This window comes from Stenella coeruleoalba (assembly GCF_951394435.1).
Source record: "Stenella coeruleoalba genome assembly, chromosome: 10".
NCBI lineage: Eukaryota > Metazoa > Chordata > Mammalia > Artiodactyla > Delphinidae > Stenella > Stenella coeruleoalba.
This window is the reverse complement of record NC_137156.1, coordinates 27710563-27733751: the sequence shown is the minus strand read 5'-3', so window position 1 is coordinate 27733751 and position 23189 is coordinate 27710563.

Genomic DNA, 23189 nt, shown 5'->3' with positions numbered 1-23189 from the left:
CAATTACTTTCTAAATTTGGATATTTGCATATTATTATTTTTTTAATTGGAAGGGTAATTAAGTTGTTGGCAAGGTATTCAGTTTCGTGTTTTTTACTAGAATTGGAGCTTTTATATGTCAGAGTTAATGTATAATTATATAAAATGGGAAGAAACGTCTTAAAAAGACCACTTAAAAATTTGGTTCACAATTCAAAGGAAGTTTAAAAATGTGATTTAAAATACATCATAGCATCACACTAAAGAGAACTAGCCTCATTTACAATCTCATATTGCGCTAAATTAAGAATTTGGTGTCATGGCAGCCAACTAATTGATATGTAGACACAACCCATTGGGAACATAGGGCAATAGTTAGGATTATGTTCACCATATTTCATCTAGATAATCCTGCTTTAAAAAGCTAGATATTTTATCCTATTTTTTCAATGTCCTACCAAAATAAGGTTTTTGCCTCTGGCCTGAGCTGACCATTTATAGGTAAATTATTAATTGATTGACTGGATTATCACAAGATGAATAGGACCCAGCATTAGGTTCATTAAAATAATAGGAAGGAAAAACAGTTGGTCTACTTATTTTGACATCTAAGCTTCTAAATCAAAATTATATTTTATAGTTTTCTGCATAAAGGTCTTTTGCTCCTTAGGTAGATTTATTCCTAGGTATTTGATTCTTCTTGTTGCAGTGGTAAATGGGAGTGTTTCCTTAATTTCTCTTTCAGATTTTTCATCATTAGTGTATAGGAATGCCAGAGATTTCTGTGCATTAATTTTGTATCCTGCTACTTTACCAAATTCATTGATTAGCTTTAGTAGTTTTCTGGTAGCATCATTAGCATTCTCTATGTATAGTATCATGTCATCAGCAAACAGTGACAGCTTTACTTCTTTTCCGATTTGGATTCCTTTTATTTCTTTTTCTTCTCTGATCGCTGTGGCTAAAACTTCCAAAACTATGTTGAATAATAGTGGTGAGAGTGGACAGCCTTGTCTTGTTCCTGATCTTAGAGGAAATGCTTTCAGTTTTTCACCATTGACAATGCTGTTTGCTGTGGGTTTGTTGTATATGGCCTTTATTATTTTGAGGTAAGTTCCCTCTATGCCTATTTTCTGGAGGGTTTTTATCATAAATGGGTGTTGAATTTTGTCAAAAGCTTCTTCTGAATCTATTGAGATGATCATATGGTTTTTATTCTTCAGTTTGTTAATATGGCTTATCACATTGATTGATTTGCATATATTGAAGAATCCTTGCATTCCTGGGAAAAAACCCACTTGATCATGGTGTATGATACTTTTAATGTGCTGTTGGATTCTGTTTGCTCATATATTGTTGAGGATTTTTGCATCTATGTTCATCACTGATATCGGCCTGTAGTTTTCTTTCTTTGTGACACTGATGAAAGAAATTAAAGATGATACAAACAGATGGAGAGTTATACCATGTTCTTGGATTGGAAGAATCAACATTGTGAAAATGACTATACTACCCAAAGCAATCTACAGATTCAGTGCAATCCCTATCAAACTACCAGTGGCATTTTTCACAGGACTAGAACAAAAAAAAAAAATCACAATTTGTATGGAAACACAAAAGATCCCGAATAGCCAAAGCAATCTTGAGAAAGAAAAACAGAGCTGGAGGAATCAGGTGCCCAGACTTCAGACTATACTACAAAGCTACAGTAATCAAGAGAGTATGGTACTGGCACAAAAACAGAAATATAGATCAATGGAACAGGATAGAAAGCCCAGAGATAAACCCACACACATATGGTCACCTTATTTTTGAGAAAGGAGGCAAGAATATACAGTGGAGAAAAGACAGCCTCTTCAATAAGTGGTGCTGGGAAAATTTGACAGCTACATGTAAAAGAATGAAATTAGAACACTCCCTAATACCATACACAAAAATAAACTCAAAATCTATTAAAGACCTAAATGTAAGGCCAGACACTATCAAACTCTTGGGGAAAACATAGGCAGAACACTCTATGACATGAATCACAGCAAGATCCTTTTTGGCCCACCTCCTAGAGAAATGGCAATAAAAACAATAATAAACAAATGGGACCTAATGAAACTTCAAAGCTTTTGCACAGCAAAGGAAACCATAAGCAAGACGAAAAGACCACCCTCAGAATGGGAGAGAATATTTGCAAATGAAGCAACCGACAAAGGATTAATCTCCAAAATTTACAAGCAGCTCATGCAGCTCAATATCAAAAAAGCAAACAACCCAATCCAAAAATGGACAGAAGACCTAAATAGACATTTCTCCAAAGAAGATATACAGACTGCCAACAAACACATGAAAGGATGCTCAACATCTCTAATCATTAGAGAAATGCAAATCAAAACCACGAGGAGGTATCACATCACATGGGTCAGAATGGCCATCATCAAAAAATCTACAAACAGTAAATGCTGGAGAGGGTGTGGGGAAAAGGGAACCCTCTTGCATTGTTGGTAGGAATGTAAATTGATACAGCCACTATGGAGAACAGTATGGAGTTTCCTTAAGAAACTAAAAATAGAATTACCATATGACCCAGCAATCCCACTACTGGGCATATACCCTGAGAAAACCATAATTCAAAAAGCGTCATGTACCACAATGTTCATTGCAGCTCTATTTACAATAGCCAGGATATGGAAGCAAGCTAAGTGTCCATTAGCAGATGAATGGATAAAGAAGATGTGGCACATATATACAATGGAATATTACTCAGCCGTAAAAAGAAATGAAAGCGAGTTATTTGTAGAGAGGTGGATGGACCTAGAGTCCGTCATACAGAGCGAAGTAAGTCAGAAAGAGAAAAACAAATACCATATGCTAACACATACATATGGAATCTAAAAAAATGAAAATGGTTCTGAAGAACCTAGGGGGAGGACAGGAATAAAGACGCAGGTGTAGAGAATGGACTTGAGGACACGGGGAGGAGGAAGGGTAAGCTGGGATGGAGTGAGAGAGTGGCATGGACATATATACACTACCAAATGTAAAATAGATAGGTAGTGGGAAGCAGCCACATAGCACAGGGAGGTCAGCTCGGTGCTTTATGACCATCTAGAGGGGTGGGATAGGGAGGGTGAGAGGGAGATGCAAGAGGGAAGAGATATGGGAACACATGTATATGTATAACTGATTCACTTTGTTATAAAGCAGAAACTAACACACCATTATAAAGCAATTATACTCCAATAAATATGTTAAAAAAATATTTTAATGAACAGTACTTAGTCACTATGCCAGTGACTACATTGAAAAAGTTGCATTTTGTTTAATAGAATAAAACTGTAATTTCATGCCAGTACAAATCAAAATAGTAGCAAAGTAACTGCCAGCTTTAAATACATTTATTAAGATAATAAATTTATTAATATAATAGTTGATGTTTTCAGAGGTTCAGAGCACTGTCTCTGCAGTAATACTTCTATGGACAAGCTAAATTTGCATTAGTCTGCCTTGCCAAAGTAAGTTAAATTTTAGGTCAAATTAATTAGAGCTCTTTGAGCATTTGGTGTACATAAAGGTAGAAAAATGAACTTGAAGCTTTGGAAGATGGTGTTTAAGATTAAATGAGGAGTACTGTTGCATTTGGACTGGTTAATATTGTTATCTGTATACTCTTTACCATATAGTAAGCACACGTTCTAAGGATAGTTTGGGGAACAGTTTAAAGCGTAGTTTAAATAGATTTTAGGGTCTCAACTTTCTCATCTTAAAAGCTGAGAGTAGTAATTTGTGCCTTGCAGGGTTGCTCCAAGGATATGATGGCTAGTGTACATACAGGACCTAGCACATAATAAACGTTCAACGAACAGAAGCTGTAGTTGTCAGAAATGTCTTTCTCACGTGCACATGTTTTTGTGAGGTGCAGATTATTGCCCCAAGTCATAAAGCTCACCATTATATAGAAAGCACGTTAAATTCATAAAAGTGGGGAAATCTATAGGGAAACCGCAGAGAGGGAGATTCTCCCACTTTCAAAGTTGGCACTCACCCTAAGCCTCCTCAAAAACCCAGACAGACAGCACCAAGGACCCAGACAGACAGCACAAGGACCCAGACAGACAGCACCAAGGATGGGCAGAAAGGAAGTGAGGAAGGCCGACACCAGCGAGCCTGTGGTGCTGCTACCGTCAGGGCCAGCCCACCTGCCTCCCCTTGCAAACCCTTATGGGGCCTCACACTCACCTCCCCTGCCATCACCCAAGCTCCACGTGAGCACAGAAGTGTTCCGTGGTAGCCAGACCATCACTCAGTTACTGCCACAATTATTCACCTACAGCAGATTCCAGAATTCTCCGCTCCTGGATTCAGGGGATGTGCTGTAAGACTCTTCGAGCCTGGAGGCAATTAGCAGGAGACCAGAAAAAATAAAGGTGATGGCAGTCAAATTGTAAAAGCTGAAACCAGCTAGCAATGTGAGGGTGAATTTGATATAGTTTGAGAGAGGGAAATATCTGTCACGTGTCTCTGTTTTCTTAACAAATGTGAATGAGTATTCAATAAAAATATTAGTTTTCACTTAGCTCTCTGAACTGTAGCCCCATAGCACAGTTGTTTGAGGTTCCCATTACTGGATTTCTGGGTTTAAGAGTAGAACTTTTAAACAAAAAGGGTCAACTAGTCCTAAAGTTAGATCTCTAGAAAAATTATAAGTTCTTTTGGTATTGATAGTTTAAATTTTACTTACTTGAATTTCTTCAATAAAAAGAAAGACAATAAGAGAAAAATACTGTAAAGAGAAAATACCCTATTTGCTGAATTAAAATGTATGATTTTTAATAAGAATTTCATATGAATCCTCCTCCACACCTAATCCCACTTAACTATTTACTTTCTATAGCAAAAAAAAGGAGTTATAAATACAGCTGAAAGATATGTTAATTACTCACGTGAAAGACAAGCGACAGTAAACATGAGAACAACACATAACAATACATGCATGCGCACAGAAACCATTACAATGCCTGATTCTTTTGAAAAAGTACCCATCTAGAAAAGAATATATAGCGTAGGGCAGGTTTTGCCCTTCGTGCCTATGATTAGAGTCCTAATGCTATGTTGCCTTAAACCGTGCCAATTTCATTTCTACAGTGAAATACACTTTAGAGGATGGGAAAAAAACCGATTATTTAATCAAAGGGAGGGAGAAAACCAAAATAATCCACTGTATCTCATGAAGTAGAGGTTGGGGTTAGGAAAAACCTCAGAAAGCATTATAATAATGGTACTTCTTTATTTTAAGTAACAAATAAAATAGCAAAACATTTTTTTTCCCATCATAAAACTGACTTTGATCCCCAGTACAGCCATTGAGTGGAAAATTGAACCACAGTATAATTGCTTTCCCTGTGACTGATAAAGTGGTGTAACAAATTTTGTGTTTGAATGATAAAATCAGCAATTGGCCCCTAGCATTTCCCTCTGCCATTCCTCCAAGGACACTCAAGTCCCATCAGGCTCCAGGGCAAGAGAAAGGATGGATGAACTAACTGTAAATCTACTCCAAGTTATTGTTGGATTTCTCTTGCTTACTTGCTTAAGGAAATAAAAAAATAAAATAAAAATGTCCATGTTTGTCTTTAATGCCTAATATAAATCACTTCCGAATGTGAGGGGGAAAAAAAAACAGCTTTCGTTGAAAACTGATTACAGATGTAAAAAAAAAAAAAAAAAAAATTTAAAGCCATAGTAAGAAAAATTATTTTAGTCAAGAGCAAAATCTTGTTAGAATGGGGAAATTGTCTTCGGAGTCCCAGGGACAAATGCTACAGCTGTTTGAGGCAGAGGCACAGCCAGAAAGATGCAGGAAGGAAACCATTTGTGAGCTCATTATGACAGCACTTAACTGTGGAAAGACACTTCCACTTTCCGGGTGGAAGCTCAGCAGAGCTCACCTGCCCATCACCACAGCTGAGTTTCCCAGCTTATTTGGGGTAACGATCCCAAATGGCTGTGCCGGTTGTGAAATTCTGTGGATCCCTCTCAATTTTTTTTTTTTTTTTTTTTTTTTTTTTTGTAATACGCGGGCCTCTCACTGTTGTGGCCTCTTCCATTGCGGAGCACAGGCTCCGGACACGCATGCTCAGCGGCCATGGCTCACGGGCCCAGCCGCTCCGCGGCATGTGGGATCTTCCCGGACCGGGGCACGAACCCGTGTCCCCTGCATCGGCAGGCAGACTCTCAACCACTGCGCCACCAGGGAAGCCCCCCTCTCAATTTTTTAATTTAGCTGGTATATTTTCCAGAAGAGGGTAAATTCCAAGCCCCTAGAAGAGACAGTGATGGTATTAGTGTATCTGGTAGAGGGGGAGGGGAGAAGAAGTTCCCAGTGAAGCAAGGGCCCTACAATGAAAGCCTGAAAGCTTCAATCTGGGTGTCTTTGTGGAAGCTCATCTTGCACTGAAACACTTGGTTTGCACACCCGGACCCAGATTTGGTCATCTGCAGGTACCTACTGAAATTCAGCTTTACACAAAGAAAATGTGTTTCTTGAGTAGTGCTTCTGTTTTTTTTTTTTTAAATTTATTTATTTTATTTATTAACTTTTGGCTGCGCTGGGTCTTCATTGCTGCGCGCGGGCTTTCTCTAGTTGCGGTGAGTGGGGCCTACTCTTCGTTGTGGTGTGCAGGCTTCTCATTGCAGTGGCTTCTCTTGTTGCGGAGCATGGGCTCTAGGCATGTGAGCTCAGTAGTTGTGGCGCACAGGCTTAGTTGCTCCGCGGCATGTGGGATCTTCCCAGACCAGGGCTCGAACCCGTGTCCCCTGCATTGGCAGGTGGATTCTCAACCACTGTGCCACCAGGGAAGCCCCAGTGCTTCTGTTTTGACCTGGAGATACGGCAACATGCAGAGACCCAAGGAAAAATGTTTGCAAAGATCGACTTCTTCAAGCTTCACAGAAGCTCTTCATTTCATTTGGTGCACTCAGATTAAAGCACAGTCCTGTAGTAGGAGGGGTTGGGGGAGGGATGGAGTTGGGGGAGGGTTGGGGTTAGCAGACGTAAGCTATTATATATAGAAAGCATAAACAACAAGGTCCTGCTGTACAGCACAGGGATATATTCGATGTCCTATGATAAACCAGAATGAAAAAAAGACTGCATATGTATGTATAACGCAGAAATTAACACAACATTGTAAATCAATTATACTTCAATTAAAAAAAAATAACTTAAAAAAAAAAAAACAGTCCCTAAAAGCAGTCAGCCAGCCTCTCCAGCACTTGGTACTTGATACAATGGAGAACCCTAACGGGCAGACTTATGAGCAATTTTGTAAAATTATCCTAATACTTTTTTTGTTTTCCAGATTTCTGTGTGAGCATAAATAGCATTTGTTTCATAGTTTATATATACTTTGGACCTCTTGAGTTGTTTTTCTAATTTTAATGTTGGAAATTTTCAACATGTGTAAAAACAGAAGTGTCAGTATCCTGACAGACCCATCACTCATGTCCACAGTTGTTAGGTGGAAAGCAGTGGAATCCATGGGAAACTGTGTCATCTCCATGCTTTCACCCTTGCTGCTGCCGAAATACTCTACGTGGCAGACAGAGTGAGCCTTTAAAACATAGCAGGTCAGGTAGAATCCCTGTTCAGATCCTCCGCTGGCTCCCTGCAGTGGGTTGAACAGTGCCTCCTGTCCCCACTCAATAGATAATATCTGTCCCGACTGCCGGAACCTGTGAATATGACTTTATTTGGGAAAAGAGTCTTTGTGGAGGTAATTAAATTAAGAAGCTCGAGATGAGATCATCTTGGCTGTAGGGTGAGCCCCAAATCCAATGACAGGTGTCCTTATAAAGAGAAAGGCAGAGGAAAATTTGGGGCGTACAGACATAGAGCAGGAGGTGATGGGACGACAAGGGCAGAGGCTGGTGTGATGTGTCTACAAGCCAAGGAAGGCCAAGGGTTGCAGCAGCCACCGGAAGCCAAGAGGAAGCCACAGAACAGATTCTCTGTCAGAGCTCGCAGAGGGAACCAGTCCTGATGACACCTCGATCTCAGATTTCTGGCCTCCAGAACCGTGAGAGAAAAATGTGCTGTTGTTTGAAGCCACCGAGTTTGTGGTAATTTATGATGACAGCCATGGGAAACTAACCTTCACAGTTGTCTCCACGAGGCTCTACATGATCCGGCCTCCGTCCATGTCTCTCCGACCTTGTTGCTGTCTTGCTCAGCTCCTGTTGTACTGACGCTTCTGCTGTTCTTTGGCCGTGATAGGTTCAGTGCTGTCTCAAGCCTCTGGACTTCACCTCTAGAAGGCATTTCCCCCAGATCTTCACTGGACTGGCTTCTCCTTTTCATTCAGATCCCTATTAAATGCTGCTCCTTAGGGAGGCCTTCCCTCATCATCCTGCTTAAAATAGCCACTTCATTCCCCACACATCGTTCTCACTTCTTGCACGGCTTTATTTTTCTTAATGTAGTACTTATCACCACCTGACAACCCACCAGCATTTTCCTGTTTATTAGTTTATTTTGTTCCACTTTAATTTCAGGCTCCTTGGAAGCAGGAAATTTTCCTCTTGTTCACTCAATCTTCAACACCTAGAATAGTGTCTGGGTCTGGATGAATACTTGTTGAATGACTGATTTAACCTGAAACCTAGAAAAATTGACTTGGATATCTATGGCAGCGTTCTGTTTTGCAGGAAATGCATCAGTGGTCCACCTCTCAAGGCATGCATCCTCAGAGATCTTGGAACTTCATTGTAATAATTGTCATCTTAAAATAAACTACCTCTCTGAAGCTGGATTCCAGGCAACCAGTTTTCAAAAACAAAAGGGGGAATCTTGACAAGTTTGCCTCCAGGGCAAGAGTGGCTTGGCGAGGCTCCCTGGGAAGCACACCTTGATTTATCCCATCAGGTATCCTCTTCGGCAGTCCCAGGGGGCGCTAGATGGCCATGGTACACCTGCTTCAGATGTATGTCAGTGATTCTCTAAGAAAGGAGAGAAGACAAGGATTGGAGTTGGTGTTTGAGCACAAGGTGGAAGAAAGCGAATGGGATTAGGAATATAGTTCATTTTTTTCCCATGAGCCAAACAGTCACTTTCCTTGATGTCAAAAGAAGAACCAAAGAGGATGCATTGACAATTTAACCATCTCTGGCTTAAGTTTTTTAAGAGGATGGTATTTGAAGATTCACCTTAGAGACCACTTGAAACTTACTTAGAATGTTGAGGGAGAGAATACTGCATGTTTCGGTCACCAAGAAAAGACAATGGAAGTATTTAGAAATATAGTTAATTTTAAAGATGATGACAACAACTAACAGAAACTACATTACCTTTCAAGTAATGAAGGACTTCAGCCAAGAAACTGGAGGCAAAGTCAAGATAAATGACAGTGTACCCAGTTGGGCAAATGCCACAGGGAACAGGACGAGCCAGGATCAGTGCTATTTAACATTTTTATTTATGATCCGGTTGAGAGAACGAGGAACACAGTCATGAAATGTGCAGATGCTACCAAATTCAGAGGCATTGCAGATTCAAGGGAGAAGAGAGAAAGGAGACCAATGAGCAGGCAGAGAGAAAACGAATTTCCACTTGGAAGATCTACCAGAGGAAACAGATGAAACACTGAAAGCAGTAATGCTGAAAAGAATGTCTTTTCAAAAAGACATTTTCAAAAAGAATGTCTATTCCAAAAAGAGGACTCAGATTTAAAGTAAAGCTCTAAAAAGGTTAGTTTGGGCTACCAGGAGCTCTGAGATCTTAAGACACCACAGGATGTGGGATCTTAAAAAACAAGACAGGGGAACAAATGGAAAACTTTCTGAATCTCATTCCAGCCCCTTTACTCCTTCCAAGGGGGAGACTAGGGAGAGGTCAACTGGCTATTTACAGGTTTCTCATTCTAAGTATAAGGATCCTAGAAGATAGATCTGTCTGAGGTCCGGCTAACCCAACTCCAGAGGGTTTGACAAACTCGTGTATCAACTTGTCCCACTGATCAACTCAGAGCTGGCTAACATTTTTATGAGGGTAACATGAGACAAACCCATTTATTATGACAGGTGCATGGAAATTTACACTCTCAAGATTGAATAAAAATAAAAATAATTTAATTTTTATACTTACAGATAGAAAAATGGGGAACAAGAAAAAGAGTAAAATAAAGGAAAGAAGGAGTGCAGAACAGTCCAGGCATATGAGCCCTAGAACATGAGCTTAGGATAGTGAATGAGATGTTTTGAGAGGCTTTTCCCATATCTGATAGCCAGAGTACCCTAAATTTAATTAGTGATGGTTTCCCAGCCTCACCACAATGGACATGTTGAGGCAAATGATTCCTTGTTTTGGAAAGGGGGTGATATATGACCTGAGCATTACAGGATGTTTAGTGACATTAGGGAACCCCACCCTAGTTGTGACAACCACAGTTATCACCAGACATCGCTAAATGTCCTCCTCCAGTGGAGAACTACTCAACTGGATCAGTGGAATTGGAGAAACATCCTCCAAACTGGGAAATGTTTCTGTGGATTGCCAATAGAAAGATGCTTTTTCTCTGTATCTCTATAGACCCTCTATGGCCTGGTGGTTTAGGTAGCCTTTGAAGTTTCAGAAAGGATGTAAAGATATTTGGCCAAGTCACTGGGTTTGAGATGCATTTTTTCATTTGACTCCAAACAGGCATGGAAATCTGGAAAACTCTCCCATTTCCTTTTAGGACTTCAGGATACACTTATGGCTTTAGAGCTTCCAACCTGCCGGCCCTGGGCTGGCCTATCTTAGGGGGGTGGTGACCTACAGAGATGATGCATGGTGGCTCTCCTTGGTCCATCCTTCCCAGAGCAGAGCGTTGCCCTGTCCACTGAGACTCGAGTCCACTGAGCTAGTGTTTGATTTTGAAAAGAAGGGTGGCTGAGCTGCAGCCTGACCAACTTTATGCAAACCCAGCTGATACCCGAGGCAGGAACTGTAGTGTGTCAGCACCACATTCCCACGGTCTGGATGCCCCCGACCTGCGCTGTTTGCAAACACAATCAGGTGGGATCAGAATCACTGCAGGTCCTAACTTTCTGGAGCAACCTTGAGAAAGTATATTGGAGGGTTTTATATATTGATTTAGTGCAGTAATATGAATATGATTTTTACCTCTAGTCAACTTCTTTCTTCAGAACACTCACAGAGGGGACTGAGAAAGTTTCTCTGATTCCGCTGACTACTGATGTGGTAAACTTCACGGTGACTCTTTGACCTGTGCCTTTCCTCCCCTTTCTCTCATCTGCACCTCCCCCTCCTCCTCTGTTCCTCCGGAGAAAAGAGCTTTCCCGGTTTCACGGTGGGGCTCACGCGTCTCCGCAGCTCACCGCTGATGCAGTGACTGATGGTTGGCAGTGCTGCCTCTTTGACCTGGTCAACGTCAGAAGCTGCTCTCAAATCTCAGTCATCTCTGACAGCCTTTGAGCAGAGAAATGAGACAGCCTCCCTGACACAAAGGCTTCTGGCCTGGGGTAAAAAATTCCTTTCGAAAAAAAAAAATTCGAACACTCTACCGACCACACTGCTTTCCATTCATCTTGTGGTCTGGCCCATCCATCCCCGACTCCACATTAGCTTTCAGACATTAGAGCCTTTTCTATTTCTTGGAGGGCTAGCTATGGTAGCTCAGATGTTTGCACATTGTAATGGCTTTGTCCTGGTATAGCCTTCAGAGCAAAGAAGAAAACCGGGCAGTTTATACTGCAGCAGTGAATTTTGACTTTTGATTAGCAAAATGAGAGTTCATCTTATTTCTCACTATATTGCCCAGGTGTCAATCCAAATAATATGGGGAAAGGTACAAGGATATTTTGTACAACACAGGGAATATAGCCAATATTTTATAATAACTATAAATGGAATTTTTAACTTTAAAAAATTGTGAATTACTATAATGTACACCTGTAACATATAATATTGTACATCAACTACACTTCAATAAAAAATAATAATATGGGGGAAATAAAGGAAAGATAGGACCCCAGGATTAATATAGAGAACAATCAGTTTCATTGATTAAAAATGACATTCTGGAGTCTTTTGAATGAGCATATAGTATGTAAATAGAGGCAATGTATGTGATTTAACATTTAATTTAGTTTAACTTAGGCAAATGAAAAAAAAAAAAAAGACCTGACTATTGATCCTGATTTCTTTCTCTATTTGGTGAGTAAACTGTCCTGATAGAGTAAAGCTCCATTTCCTTGATCTCAGAATGGGATAAAATTCCTATTTCTCTCAATTTTAGCCTCAGTCCATTTATGTTTAAAAATGTCAAGTCTTTGAGATTATTAGAGAAAAATACCTTAAAATACTATTTATTTTCCCTTTGAGTCAGCCAGGTTGATAGTAATACTTTGCAGTGGCGTAAGTGGTTAGTATGCTCTAGAGCAACATAAAACAGTAGGTGTAGATTTTTGCTGAGAAGAAGCTGCCCAGCTGGGGCTACACTTCCCAGCATCCCTTGTATCTAGGTAGGGTCATGTGACAGCGTTCTGATGAATGGAAGATTAATGGCAGTGGAGAGCACCAGTTTAAGGCTTGACACATAGAAACTTCCCAGCAGAGTTGTCAGATTTAGAGAATAAAAACAGAATACCCAATAAATGTGAATTTTCAAATAATTACATGACACATACTTATACTAAAAATTATTCACTGTTCATGTGGGCATCTTGTATCTTATCTGGCACCTCTATTTTCATGGAGGACCCTTTCTCTCCTCTCCTGATGTCTGTGCCCAGGGAGATTTTGGAAGCCACACTGAATCTGGAAGAGTCTCCACCTGTCTGTGCCCTCGACTGGCTGTGTGGAGCAAAGCCCAGCTCCTGCCACCGATTAGATTGTACACAAGCAAGAAATGTACTCCTATTGTGTTAAGTCACTGAGATCTAAGTATGTATCTCTTTTAGTGTATGTTAACTAATAGACATGCAATCCTGAAACAGGAAAAGTTTCTTTGCCTCTTGCACACTTACCAGTAGACCTCCGAGTAGCATTCAGAGGGACTCAGAGGCCATCTTGTCCAAGCCAAGGCTTTTATAGAAAAGGAAGCTGAGTTCTAAACAAAGGAGTGACTTGGCCACAGTCTATCAACTACTACAGAGCAAGGATTAGAGTCCCCCATTTTTATCTCTCCACCTGATCCCCTTCCTCCCTTACCACAGGAGTTTTCCTCGTATTCTCTGTTCACCACCAAACGATGGACACCTACCAAACCCGAAATCGCCAGTGATACTAGACAATTTCAGATGGTTCTTTGCTCCTTACATGGCTTGTCATTTATATGAAAAGAAGGATGTCTGTGATGGCAGTGACATGGGACGCATGTTACAGGAAAAATGGCAGATGCAGACGATATCTAGAGCAAATGTTGCTGGAATTCAGAGACAAAGGTATTTCGGAGAGGGATGTTGGGTGGTAGTTGTTGAACTCGAACAAGACCGGACAAAAAGGACAGAGCTTGGACCAGTGGAGAGGTCTGGGTACAGGGGACATTCCATGCAGAGGGAAAGTGAAGAGCTTGGGAACAGATAGTCACAAAACAAGACTTGAGCAACTAATGTCGCAGTGTCTTGTGGCTCATACGGCAAGTGGTCAAATAAGGGAGCCCAAATTAATATGATCTCCTTGGATTCAGTGGGACAGACATCTGCACTGGAAAACCAGGGGTGTTCCTGCCGTCTGAGGCTCACAGCGTCTTGACCATAACCCCTTTAAGAAATCATAAGCTGACAGGCTGCTCTGGACTTTAGGGACGCACCATAATTAAGATACATTGCGATAAGATTTTCTTCTTTAGAGTGGACAACACATACACTCAGCATTCTCCCTGAGGTTCAGGGAAACCAGTACCAATATTGTAATATGGATTCTCCCACTTGTTAATGGGAAGTTAGAAAACCATGAATCTCAGTGGGCTGGGAAACTGAAGGAGGTGAGGAAGCTTTTTATTTCCTCTTCAGATTGTGGGAATGTAGCATTACTTGCTGCTGGATCCTCTCCAATAGGGAGGGTCATTCTCCCTGTCAGCGTCCTCAATGATAATGTTGACTCCTGTGAGTATGGGCCTTACGCCTTAACCCACGACCATCTTATATGGTTGGTTGGCTTGTACTATGGTGTTCCATACTACAGTGTATGATAAGGTAAGGATTATAGGACATTTAAAAAAAGGAGAGAAGATTTTTGCTGAATTTTCTTCGAGAGGAAAGGCCACTCGTTATCTGAGAAAAGTCTGGATTTGGGTTTAAACACTGGACTGACCTTGGCACGCTAATCTGTGAACCCTTTTGTCCATCTAGATGTGGCTGTATTGTGCAGAGTTCATGCATTTTATCACTGTTTCGAGTTTCTGAAAGCATAATTATTACCCATGAGGTGTTATCTGAGAATAGCTGTAGTAATTCTTTTTGGTTGATTTGTGTAAACAAAAATGTTTAAATAATTTATAATTTAAATATTTGTATATTTACAAAAATCAATAAAAATTGTTGTTGTTATTAATAGTAATTGTTATTAACCAGAGCTCTTTTTCACCCATTCCATGGACATCCATGGACACAACGAATTTGGTGAAGCAGAAGAGCCTGTGATTAAGAGTGTGAGTGCCGGGGTCACATGCCGGGGAATCCTGGCTTCTCAAGCCATGAGTCTCATGGCCCTAGGCCTAAACCTCTCTTTGCTTTCTGTCTCAGTTACTCTTGCTGTATAAGAAATTACCCCCAAACGTCGTGGCTTTAAACAACTGCTTTCTTCCGCTCATGGGTTCTGAGAGTCAGGAATTCAGATATGGGCACCACAGGGATGGCTGTTTCTGTTTCATGATAGCTGTGGTCTCAGAGGGGAAGACTTGGGGCCTGAGGATGACTTGGATGGCTGAAGACTCTCAAAATCCTATGAAAGCTGGAACTGCCAGGGCCGGGCTGGGCTGGACTGACCAGAACTGCTCACCAGAGCACCTCCCTGTGGCCTCTCCCTGTGGCTGGACCTTGTCCCACAGTGGCAGCTTCAAGGTGGTCATACTCCTCATACAGCTGCCCAGGCTTTGTGTAGGAATGCGCCACAAGACAAGCTAGAAGCTGCATTGCTTTTCATGACCCATTCTTGGGGATATAACCCTGACTTCTGCCTTCTTCTACTGGTTGAAACAGGACCAGGTCCTTCCAGACCCAAGAGCAGGGACCTAGATCCCTTCTCTTGCAGCTGTGTTGACAACTTGTAGAGTTTCTTTAAATGAGGATAATAATGGTACCTTCCTCATATGTTTGCTTTTCAGGTTTATAATGAGACATTGTTCATTGACGGCTAAGAATAGGGCATGGTCCACAAGACAGCATTCAAGCAAGGACAGCTCTTATTATTCTAGGCATCAGGCTAATGCTGAGGCCTCAGAGATGAAGGGGACTTTCGGCTTGGCCTCTTTGAGAGCTTCAAGTCAGGTGCACTGAATTTGTTGGGGTCCTTTGTAGGCAACCTCACCCTTCCCCAGAAATCTAGGAGCAAAGTATTATCTAATCCCATTGCTCAGCTCATTTCATCCTCAAATGGTCCTGTGAGGTGAGCAGGGATCAACTTTGTTCTTATCCTTATTTAACCAAGGAGAAAACTGAGGCCCAGAGAGGTTAAATGATTCACCTGAGGTCAGAGAGAAATAGTGGCAGAAGGCAGGACTGGAGGACCGTTCACAGGCCTGGGTCTTTGGTTTCTGTAAGTCACCTATGGGAGCTGGGAACTGGTCCTTTGCATATTCCTTTTCTGAAGGGGAGCGGTGGGGACTTAACAGCCACCACAAGGAAGGAGCAGGACAGGCGCTGTAGGCACGGGAGCCCAAAGCCTTCATCTTGCACATTGGTCTCTAATGAAGCTGTTGTCACGTTTCTATCCTCTCCGCCCTGTAGGAAAACCCTGTGACACTGGGGGGACCTTGTTAAAAGAGATGCTGTAGCAGGAGGCGCAGTGCAGGGAGCTCTCCGCACCCCCGTGACTGCTCTGTGGTTACTCCCTCCAGCGGGTCCCTCCTCCGCTGTCCTCCCCACAGCGCTCCCACTTGCACTTTCACTAAAAATAAATCTCCCACTAGCTCCACCACTGTCTTCTGAACGGGCACAGCGATAAATTGAATTTCCAGCTTACATTAGAGCTTGGCAAGTGGAGAAGGAATTTTACAAGGGCTGTTCATCTGTGCCTCTCAAACTGTAGCGATTGTTCCCAGCAACAGAGAAGAGGGGCTCCTGCTCCCCTGATTCCTTGTATTTTCTTCCTGGTGGAGTCAGATTTGCATTCTCTTCTAATCCAGTCAGACTGCCAGGGCCAGGCCCCCAGGGCATGGATTCTGAGTTCTGTAGGGTCTGTGCCTGGGAGAGCTGCTGGTATAAAACTCGCAGGGGGCCTGGGAGGCTGGCTTTTAATCCCCAGCTGGGCCTTGGTATTTTTTTCTCCTTAAGGGCAGCAGGGTTATCGGAGCTGAGAGAAGGGTGACAGATAAGTTCCGTAATTCATTTCACCCCACTTTGCACCAACTATGAATGTCTTTGTCACTTATTTTTGCTCCTGAGAGCAAACTGATTATTGTGACAATCATCACCTACCACCTGGAACTTAGCATCCCAGATGACCTTGGAGGAGGCTCCAGGATAGAACTGCTACCAGTAACAATGGCAGGAGATGTTATGCATGTATATTTAAGAGCTTCACTGGAAGATCTATCAAGTGTGTTACCAGATAAAAATCCAGTTGATTCTTATGCATATGAACTTAGAAAATCACTGGTGAGGACCTACAGAATGAAAGTACCCATTTTACAGATGGTAATAGAACTAGTAGGCAGTTCATCTGAGGTTTGGAAGATGGATGGGGGTATTGGTCAGAATAAGCTACTATAATAACCCCATGATCTTGGCGGCTTAACATAGTGAAGTGTTCATTCTTGATTAAGTTGATTCATCACAGGTCAACAGAGAGATTTTACTGTTGCATTCATCAGGCAAGCAAGCTCCTTCCATCTCCTTCTGTGGTCTTGGGACTCCTCTACTGAATTTCATTCAAGTGTAAGAAAAGAGAGTGTAGAGAGACATGTATATCCCAAAACACCTCACATATGACTTCTGATCATGTACCTGTCTTCTGTCTTACTTCTGCTCATGTTTCATTGGTGAGACTGAGTCATGCACCATAGCCCCTACGTGGGCGTCTAGGACATGGAGGCCAGCAGTGTGCTAAGAAAGTAGAGGAGAACACGGATATTATTGAGCACTAAGCTTGTCTCTTAGAGAAAGTACTGGGTAGTCATTTTAGGAGAAGAGAATAATGAGTACAAAAGAATCAGCAGGAGCTTTCAGAGGTCAAATGAAGAAGAATCATTAGTTAACTGAAAAATAGAGAGTATGGGAAGGCAAGTTATAGGGTATGTGGAGAAGTATCTTGCATAGCTTTCAACGATATTCTCAGTGTTGATGGATAATTGTTGGACACTATTGACCTATTAAAGTCTTCTCAAAACTTGACTTATTCAGTGACAGTTTCCTGATTATAAAATAGTGAGTGTAGAGTAGAAATTTTAGACAATGTGGAAACAACAAAGACCAAATTTCAAATCCCCTGTACTTTTAGGAAAAACTATCAATATTTTAATAAGTAAGAACAAGGCCTGTGGACTCAAACCATTTGGGTTTTTGTTATTTCTTCATCACTTACCAGCTGGGTAATCCTGGGCAAGTTACTTCGACTCCATGTGCACATTTATTCATCTGGCAACTCTTGTGAGGATGAAATGAGAAAACACACATAAAGGGATCAGAACAGTGCCTCTGCATGATAAGAACTCAATAAATGTTAAATAGTATTATACTGTGAGCATTTTTTCTATGTTGTTACACGTTTTTTTCAACTAGGCAAGATTCCCATAGATGTGCTTATTATAATGTTTTTAACCAACATCTTCTTATTAGGGATTTAGTTTGTTTCTTTTCATACCGTGAGCGTGTATATGTGTGTGTATATATGAGTTTCAAAGTTGCTTGCATCCTTCTTTATTTCTATAAGATAAATTATAAGATTACCAGATCAACAGCATATTTTTAAGCCCCTTAACATATAATACTTAAATTGCCCTCCAGAATTGTTGTGCCGTTAATACTTTCACTAGCACAGTATGAGAAATTCAGTTTTCCGTCCTCTCTCCAACCTGTATTAATATTCAAATACTTTGAAGGTGAAGATAGTATCTTATTTCATAGAATTTTTGGATTCTGGTAAACCAAAATGTGTGATGATATTAACCATGCCTATTTGTTAACATGTTAGTTAGACTTTTCAACTGTATGTGCATTTGAAAAGAGGACTCCCTAGACTAAGTGGGGTTTATGAATCTAAAGTAAAGTAAAGTAAAAGTTTTAGCTGGACATTTGGGGATATATTTTGGGCCCTTCAATCATGTTAGATGGAAACCATCTGAAATTCATTTCTTCAATCCAATTCCTCATTTCATGTGCCAGACTCTATCTAGAACACTAGCTTTAGAGAATTACATGCTTAGAGCTGGACAGAGCTTTACAAGAAATTGTGGGCCAGATGAGTCTTCCCAGTACAAATCACGCCAGCTCTAATAGTTTCCGGAGGAGCAAACGATTTAAGGTGAGCAGCTGTTTGAGACGTCTCTAGGTACTACTTCCCACTAATCTATGGCCATCACACTACTTTTCAGGACTATTTGAAAACAAAATGACAAAGATGCTGTTGCCTTCAATTCCAAACTACCTGTAGGGGTTCATATCCTCTTCCAGGATTTGAGGAGACACTGATGGTAGGAATGTTGGTTTCTGAGTGTTACCACTACCTCTTATCAAAGCACCAAGTGGTTTTGTTTACTTCCTGAGTATGATTCAATAATGCAATTCAGGCAAGTTGCAAATTCCTTGTGGCAATTCCTATGAGGACTTCCAAAACCAAAAACCAGGTGTTACCCATAAATGCCTGTAAATTACTCAAACATTAAATTCCCCCCATCAGAGAAAAAAGAGGGATCCAGTAACAGAGGATTTTACCCATGTTATCTTCAAATAATAAAACAGGACCACACACTTTCCTAAAACCAATATAATAAGAGTATGTCTCTGTGAAGGCTAAATAATGATTTAGAAAGAGAATCATTCAATCTGTTTGCAAAATTGTTTGGAGTACTTTTTACTGAATTGACTTAAAAAAAGAAAAAGACCCTGCATTTTCTGAAACAATGGCTGTTTGGCATTAGAGGATTATAGCATATGCCAAAGATCAGCAAACTTTGTCGAAAGATAATATATAAAAAGTACTGTGCCCAGTGCCATAACTTTTAGCTAGTATTATTATTTCTCATTAATTGTACTGTGTTTTACTCCAGACATAAGGCATACTTTGGATGAAGTTGAAAAAGAAAATAATAAAAGAAGAGGAAGTGAAGTGTAGAAATGGGAGACTGGCAATCATGGGGAGGAGGGAGAGGAGGAGCAAAGCAAAGGAAGGAAGGAAGAAGGGATGAAGGAAGGAAAGAAGAATGAAAGGAAGGGAAGAGAAAAAACAGACCATTCCCTCTAGATCCCGACTTTTGAATAAGGAATGGAATGACTTTGTATATCCCCCCTTCCCCTCCTAAACCCTCTGCAGCACATACACATGCAACCCTCCCCCACACTGAAAAGACATACGAGCCTTCAGTAATAATGGGTGGACAGAGCAGTGGAAGGAGTTATCTACCTTCACTGCAGGAGTTCTCAGGAAAAGTCATTTGTCTTTTCTCAAATGGTCATAAATAACACCATGCTCCAGGTGTTTAAAGACTCTGAAACAATTACCTTCTATTCTCTTCCAACCCCAAATCATAGAGAATTATCAACTTGGAATGACTTTCTGCTTGGCGTGTCCATTTTTATCTACTCCCATTTTTAATTAACGATGGGTGTTACAAGAATGGTTCTTACGACGCTATGGGCAGAAAAATAAAATATGACACTTTCTTTCTTAAAGAAAAGGGGAATTAATGGAGAGGTATTAACTAAGTGGGACCAGTTAAGTTAGCACATCGTGTTCAAGATTTTGCAAGCTCTATTAAGGAAAAAAAAATTAAGGAGATTTCAAAATACTTGAGTTCCTTATGTTTTCTGAAGGCAATCACCTCGACTGCACTGTGTTAATTTTCCCAGTAGATTACTTATAAATAATGCCCACTCATGGCAAGAAAACAGAAACAAACATATCTCAGTAAATGGCCTAATCAATTAAATTGCCTGAATCAGAATGCTGGGAGTTACACCTGATAGATCTTTCTTTCAGAGGCTCTCTCATGAAGTCCAGTCCATTTTTCTGCTAGAGTAGCTCTCCTATCTGTCCATTACACCAGACCCTCTTCAAACTACCACCATCCCTCACCTATTGCACTGTTACAACCTTCTTGGTGCCTGTACCCTCCCATCTGTTTTGAAGCCAGAATGATCCTTTGAATATATTAAAAGGAAGCTTATATTTAAGGTGATACTTAAAGTTACTTAAATTTGAAGCAACTTTCCAGTGCTTTTAGAATAAAGACCTACCTCTTTAAGATGACTATGGACTACCAAATGTAAAATAGATAGCTAGTGGGAAGCAGCTGCATAGCACGGGGAGATCAGCTCGGTGCTTTGTGTCCACCTAGAGGGGTGGGATAGGGAGGGTGGGAGGGAGACACAAGAGGGAGGGGATATGGGGATATATGTATATGTAGAGCTGATTCACTTTGTTATGCAGCAGAAACCAACACACCATTGTAAAGCAATTATACTCCAATAAAGATGTTAAAAAAAAACAGGTTAAAATAATAAAAAAAACTAATAGAAAAAAAAAAAAGATGACTATGAAGTCCTGCCTTCTCAAATCTCTGTCTCTCCCTCCAGCCCATTTTACACCACTTTACACCACTCTACACCTTAAAGTTTCACTTCTCAGAGAGTTTATTTCTTTCTACAGACTGTTCATTTCTTTTATGGTACATATCTCATGAGGTCATTATGTATGTATTTATTTGTTTATTTATCAGTTGCCTTCTTTTCCAGTTTTGGAAAATGGTGAATAGTGCTGCTATACCCGTGTATAGGTTTTTTTAGTGAGTGCGAGTTTTCCTTTTTCTAAGGTAAATACCCAGGGGTGTGATTGCAGGATCATGTGACGAATATATGATCCATTTTCTAAGAAACTGACAAACTATTTTCCGGAGTGGTTGTACATTTTTGTATTCCCACCAGGGATGTGTGAGAGAGCTGGTTGCTGGCCATCTTCTTCAGCACTTGGTTCCGTATAATTTATTTTAACCATTCTACTAGGCGTGCTACTATGGGTACTATTGGATTTTTACAGGAAACTAGAGTGTTAAGAAACATGCCCAAGGTCATACAACTGATTCACACAAAAAAGTCTAGATTAGAACTCAGGCCCACTCACTCTCCATTGCTGAAGGATTCATTATATGCTAGCTTAGCTTTGAAGGGCAAATGGGACTCATTTACATAATTTAGTTAATTTGCTGCATGAATCAAATTCTATTTAAACTTTAACACTGAAGTGTAGTTATTGATGACTGTAGCCCTCCTGTTATAAATATGGGTCTGTATATTAGCAGTGACTCAAACTGGGTTCTTGAAATTAAATGCAGGCTATATTACTTTCAAACATTGATGTAAAATTCAAATACATAGTCCTTTTTTTTTTTTTTTTTAAGATTATGGGGAAATGGTCACTGGGAGTCAGAAAACTGGGTTCAAGTTTTTCAACTAACCGAATGATATTAGTTTCTGAAGTTTCTGAGCATTAGTTTCTTTACCCATAAATTGAAGAGATAATGGCTAGTGATCTTGGAGCTCCTTTTGTTTTTTTCATATTCAAAAATCTTTAGTATTTATATAGATGGTTTATTTTTAAATTGAAGTATAGTTGATTTACCATGATGTGTTAGTTTTAGGTGTACAGCAAATCAGTTATACGTATACATATACCCACTCAGTTATACATATATACAGTTTTATATGTATATATATATATTTATATACACTTTTTTCAGATTCTTTTCCATTATAGGTTATTACAAGATATTGAATATAGTTCCCTGTGGTATACAGTAGGACCTTGTCATTTGTCTATTTTATGTTTAGTAGTGTATAACTGTTAATCCCAAACTGCTAATTTATCTCTCCCCACCATTTCCCCTTTGGTGACCTTAAGTTTGTTTTCTGTCTGTGTTGGAGCTCCTTTTTTTTGTAATTGGTTCCTATATGCTTCAGTTTTGCTTACAGACATTTGTGACTAATGAAAGCCAAAAAAAAAGTTCAAAAACTTTTTTTGAATTGATAATAAAATGAAGAAAGTGATTTAATTAATTATATTCAAAACAATTTCCCTTCTACTTCTATTGCCTCAAGTTCTTTTTTGCCTGGACTACATGTATTAACTATTTGATTGCATAACACATACCTAGAGAATTTTCTTCATGTGAACAATTTATAAACAGTATTTGCATAGTAGTTAATTCTTGCCATTTGAAGTTTCCATTGCCAACACTGTTATTCCTTAAAAATTATTTTTTCCTCAGTCAGCAGGACTTGACTGCAGGGTCTTTGTGCGAGGATGGTGATTCTGTTAATATGAGTTCATCCTCAGTTAGTACTCATCTTGCACTCGCCTTTCATTTACTTATCTTTTCATTTAAAATTTATTGTTCTATTGTTGTAGAGTCAATATTAAATAACAAATACTAGTGTCAAGTGGATTCCTTCTCAAGGTTTCCAACGTTTGTCCAAGTCTTCCTTGAATAACAATACCTCATACATTTAATTTATTATTTCTTTCATATCTGAATCTAATGGGATTTTTTTGGTCACAATTTTCCCCCTTTTGGAAAGTCACTAGGGAGTTATATAGGCTTCCTTGTGTTTTTAATAAATTTCATATTCCGTGAAAAGTATCAGGAAATGGAAAAAGTACCATAAACCAAGTATTTATGTTTAGGTATTCACATATGTGTGCGTTATTGCTAGCACTTGGTTCCTACAGTACACCCATTATTCGTAAAATTGTACAGTAAAAGATATACATATCTTAGGTCTAAATTATCTATGTATCTATGTATCTGATGTATCTGATGTATCATCATCATCTATTGAATTTGATCCAT